Source organism: Beta vulgaris, chromosome 8, assembly GCF_026745355.1.
Source record: "Beta vulgaris subsp. vulgaris cultivar EL10 chromosome 8, EL10.2, whole genome shotgun sequence".
NCBI classification, from domain to species: Eukaryota; Viridiplantae; Streptophyta; class Magnoliopsida; order Caryophyllales; family Amaranthaceae; genus Beta; species Beta vulgaris.
This window is the reverse complement of record NC_079209.1, coordinates 39,814,794-39,820,793: the sequence shown is the minus strand read 5'-3', so window position 1 is coordinate 39,820,793 and position 6,000 is coordinate 39,814,794.

Sequence of the window (6,000 nt, the reverse complement as noted above, 5' to 3'; positions counted from 1 at the left end):
GCTAAATTGCATCAAAACTCAAACGAACTAATTTCGTTCTTCGATTCTTCGTCACTTCATTTCTTTGTTTCGTTCTTCGTCTCTTCATTCCCCATTTTCGCTCTTCGTTTCTTCGTTCCTCGTTTTTCATTTTCTGATTTTACTTCATTCATCGTTCTTCATTTCGTGAAGGACTAGAGAGGAGAGGGAGGTAAGAAGGTGTTGTGTGGTACTTAGGGATGCATGATAGTAGAGAGAAAAGAGGAGAGAGGAGGAGAGATTTGATGATAGTGTGGTGTGAGGGAGGAGTAGAGAGGAGAGAGAGAGAGGGGAGAGGAGGGAGATTAGGGTTTGTCGGTTTGATAGTTATGCAGGAGTGGAGAGAGTTTGGGTCCGGGGGAGAGGAGAGTGTTAGGGTTAGGAGTGAGGAGGGGAGTTAGTGTTAGGAGGCTGGGCCATTTCGTGCTCGGCCTTAATTCAACGTGGGCCATAATTCAGCATGTTGGGCTGAGCGAAAATATAACATAAATCTGTGCGGTCCACCAAACAGCATCAGATTTTTTGAAAAAACCGCATCGATTTATTTAATTTGATGCGGTCTACAATAGGACCGCGTTAGATTGTACTTATGTTGATTTTCGGATGCGATTTTACAAAAACCGCATCTGTTACTAAGTGACATATAAGGTTTTTTTCCACTAGTATTTACAGCCTACGGTTATTTTGTCGACTACTGAACCAGAATATATGGGATTGACGGAAGCAGCTAAGGAGGGATTCTGGTTAAAGGGGCTAGTCGGTGATTTGAGTCTACTTCATGATCAGTCGATAGTGTATTGTGATAGCTTGAGTGCGATATGCTTGTCCAACGATCAAGTTAATCATGAGAGGACTAAACATGTTGATGTCAGGTATTATAGACACATAATCGTGTCTCCCCATTTAGTACCCTATGATAACGAATACCCTGCTCCATTTGGTACGGATCGAGTAAAGAATAAATAATGAATCTAAAATAAAATGTTTTAAACCCAAATCCATTTTCTAACTCTTTTTATTAACTCATTTTCGAAAACCTTTATTCTAACTCTTTTTATTAACTCCTTTTCGAAAACCTATTTTATAACTAGTTTTACTAAGCCCACTTTCTAAAACGTTTTCAAATAACTTTTTAAGCGCCATCTTTGAAAATCTTTTAAAAATAGTTTTATGAAAGCCCAATTTATAAAAACCCTTTCTAAACCCAATTTAATTAATAAAATTAATTAATTAGTTTTATTAATAAAAATATCTTTTTTTCAAAGTGTTTCTAAATATCTCTTAGTAACTATTTTTCAAAATCTTTTTTTCTATTGGAGAACTACTAGCTTTCGAAATCCTATTACAATACAATTATCTAAACCAACCTACACTACACAATACGACCAACTAACAAATAATTTACACAACACACAAATCTCACACAACTCAAATAATCACATGACAAACTCACAACAACGATACCATCGCCTAAAAAAACTAATCTCGGATCCTCACACAATTCACCTGACAACCCCTGACATACTACCTCCTACCATTCATGAACTCCCTCCACCACTTATATTCATCATCACCTTCATCCATCGCCACATCACTCCCAATACTCCCTCAACGCCTCACCAAAAGACTCTCGACCAACTTCATCCCTCAAACTGACCAACAACACCTAATACCCAATCCATCTAAATCATCATACTACATCAATAATCATCACCCTAAGTCAACGAAGCAAGATTTATCATTCATCTGCTAATCATCATACAACGCCCCTGCCAAGTACTACACTGCAACAAATAGTTTTCTTCTTAGTCGACACGAATTATGAAAACACAAATCTTATTTTAGACTCGTTCAACTTTCGATCCAAGAGTCATATAAATCAACGACCCCATACGGTGATATAATTTTTGAGTGTCAAATAAATTAACTATTTTTATTAAATTTGATTCTAATAATCTCACCTTTTAGTGATTTTCTTAAAATCATCGCACCTTTCAATAATTTGAAAATAATCCTGTTGGGTTTATAATGGCCAATTTCTATGTAGCCCATTACTATAATATCAACATTATGTCGGTGCACAAATGCTAGATATCTCTAGCATTTTCTAACTCTAAGTGTACTTAGATTCACTTAAGTCGACAAAATGGAATTTGCTTGACAATTCTAGAATTGGTACCACTGAATTCTTGAAGTATTTTGCCAACTTCAATCACCGACTTAATGCTCCTATAAATAGGGAATATGGGCATCATTTCATCCCACTAAATACAAGTGCTATTCTTGAAGCCATACACTTACAATATACAAGCCTTCCTACCATATTAACCCATCTTGTATTATTAATCCACTATTCCCTTTTTGTATTACTCCTTTGTGAGTTTGTATTATAGTGAGAGTTTTATTTTATACTAACTCTAATAATATTTAGGGTTCTTGTACTCTCCTATTTTCATATAGTGGATTTTGGGTACTCGTCGTCCGTGGATTTTTTGCCTCTATTTGAGGATTTTTCCCACGTTAAATTGTGTGTCCATCTTTTACTACTATTCTTGCCACATATTTTCAACTCTATTTATTTATCTCAATCCCTACATCTTTAATTTGCTTCCGCTACACACTCACAACCCTAACAAGTGGTATCAGAGCCGAAGGTTGTTTAGGGTGTTATTATATTAAGGATGTCTTCGGTAACAAAGTTCGAGATTGAGAAATTCGATGGCAAGATCAGTTTTAGCATCTGGAAAGTCCAGATGAAGGTCGTTCTCACTCAGAGCGGATTAAAAAGGGCACTTGATGACAAACAGAAAAAACCATCTACTATGACTGACGAGCAGTGGCAAGAGTTGGATGATAAAGCATTATCTACGACCCAACTATGTCTAACTAAGGAGGTACTACGCGAGGTTATTCACGAGGAGACCACTGCAAAGATATGGTTAAGGCTCGAGTCCCTCTACATGACTAAAAGTCTCGCTAACAAGCCCCGTCTCAAGGAAAGGCTTTACACTATTCGGATGGCCGAAGGTACTTCTATCCAATCTCATCTTAGTGAATTTAGTTCTATTATTATTGATCTTGAAAATTTGGATGTCAATATTGAAGATGAGGAGAAAGTCGTGTTATTAATTGTCTCCCTACCTCCTTCGTACAAGCACTTCAAGGAAATCATGTTATATGGTGATAATGATACTTTGTCTTTTGAGGATGTTATTTCACATTTACTCTCAAAAGAGAATTTTGACCTTGAAGTGCATTTCAATGACAATGTCGAAGGATTAAATGTAGGAGGGAGATCACACGGAAAAATAAGTACCGAAAATAGGGTCATATCTAATGGGCATAAATCTAAAAATTTATGCAAATATTGTAAGATGCATGGGCACGATGTTTCTGATTGCTTAAAATCAAAGAAAAAGCTCGAAAGAGAAGAAAATGAGAAAAAAACATCGGAAACTGCACAAGCCGATTTTGGTGAAATAGAATCCGATGATGTTCTTTTGGCTACTTCTGCTGGAAGAAGTAGAACTTTTAATTGGGTCATTGATTCCGGTTGCACCTACCATATTTGTTCTCAAAAGGATCACTTTGTCGATTACAAATCGGTGAAGAATAGATCCGTCTCAATGGGCAACGATTTCCGTTGCAAAGTTCGTGGTATTGGCTCTGCCCGGATCAAGACACATGATGGTAAGATCAGGACTCTATCCAATGTTCAACATGTTCTTGATCTGAAGCAGAACATCATTTCTTTAGGCACTCTTGATTCTAAAAGGTTCAAGATTTCAGCTCAAGGTGGAGTACTTAAAGTCTCCAAAACTGCTCATGAACTTCTGAAAGCCATTAGACATAGTAATCTCTATGTATTACAAGGGTCTTCAATTATGGCTTCTTCCTACACAACTTCGTTTTGGCAATAATGTCGTTATAAAACAGGTTCCAGGATGTCATATTTTTCTAAGCTTAATATAAGATTGGGTCAGTGTGATATATCTACATAATGCTCGAAGTTTATTCGACGAGTACAAAGAATTTGGTCCAAAGTGGAGATGGTTGGGTTTATAATGGCCCTATGCTATGGAACCATCACTATAATATCAGCATTATGTCGGTGCACAAATGCTAGATATCTCTAGCACTTTCTAACTCTAAGTGTACTTAGTTTCACTTAGGTCGGCAAAATGGAATTTGCTTGACAATTCTAGAATTGGTACCACTGGATTCTTGAAGTATTTTGCCAACTTCAATCACCGACTTAATGCTCCTATAAATAGGGAATATGGGCATCATTTCATCACACTAAATACAAGTACTATTCTCGAAGCCATACACTTACAATATACAAGCCTTCCTACCATATTAACCCACCTTGTATTATTAATCCACTATTCCCTTTTTGTATTACTCCTTTGTGAGTTTGTATTATAGTGAGAGTTTTATTGTATACTAACTCTAATAATATTTAGGGTTCTTATACTCTCCTATTTTCATATAGTGGATTTTGGGTACTCGTCGTCCGTGGGTTTTTTGCCTCTATTTGAGGATTTTTCCCACGTTAAATTGTGTGTCCATCTTTTACTACTATTCTTGCCACATATTTTCAACTCTATTTATTTATCTCAATCTCTACATCTTTAAGTTTCTTCCGCTACACTCACAACCCTAACAAATCCCACATTTAATCATGATCTTAAAATAGGCCTTTACCTGTTGCTAAATTGAGTTAACCGATTTGTCAAGTTAAAATGAACACATGTCTAATTTTACTTGGTCTAAACTTTTATATTATAATTTTAATTTAGAAAATCATCTCTATATTGCATGCACTAAACCACCATCATACTTGACACCCATCTCCACCGCCACCACTTCCCACCCACCCTAACAACGGCTCCACCACCATATCGACCACACCACCAGTTCACAAGCCCACCACCACACCATTTCAACATCCATTTTCCTTCACCATCCTGTATTTCTCTGTCGTCCACTTTTCCTACCTCGAAACACCAAAACGCCCCCATACACCAACAACACCACCATCACGTTCATACACTTCACCATAACACAGGAGAAAAAAAAGTTAGTTGAGGAGAGAAATAAGTGAGAAGGTGAGAGTTGGGTCCCGTGCGTGAGTTGGACGCGCAAGAGCTTGTTCGAGCTCGACGCGGATGTTGGTGGATTCAATCCAGATTTGGGAAGACATGATGGAGCCACTCTAGGCGGTTGATGTGGGACTTCAAGAAGCGTGGGGGCGGGGCAGACGCCAGAGGAGGGGAGAGAGTGGGAGAGTTGTGAAGGTGTAGATTGTGAGAAAGTCTGTGAGATCTGTATGAAGATGGTTTTTACAGAATCCAAAAAATGGTGATAATGGGGATATAGATAAATTATAAGTGGCAACTGATGATTTGGTAGGTTTTCTTCGTGTGAGTTTATCTCCAGACATTTTAATGGATAATCTATTGATGTTTTTGGAAGGTTCTTACGGTTTTTTCACCAGGGATCCTGAGATTTCACGAAATGTACCAGGTACTCTTGTTGTTTAAAAAATGCACAAATGCGCTTGTGATTTGCATAAAATGCACCAAATATCCTTAATGACTAACGACGTTAAGTTTTTGTTAGTTTTATTTATCATCTTGCCATTATTAACCCCTAACCCTAAACCCTAACCCTTAACTCTAACCTAAACCCTAACCCTTAACTCTAACCCTAAACCCTAACCTTAAGATTAACCCCCTAACCCTCCCCCACCACCCAGCCCTCCTCCCCCACCCCAGCACCATCCTCCTTCCCCACCCCGTAGCAGCCCCCTCCCCACCACCCTCTTCCCCACCCCCGCAGCAGCCTCACCTCCACCCCCGTCGATTTCCCCCTCCTCCTTCAAAAACACACACGACACAACAGAACCCCCATTCCCCCCGCAACGGTGGGGTCGGTTGGTTAAGATCGACGTAGGTGTGGGGGGGGTGTTCGACGAAA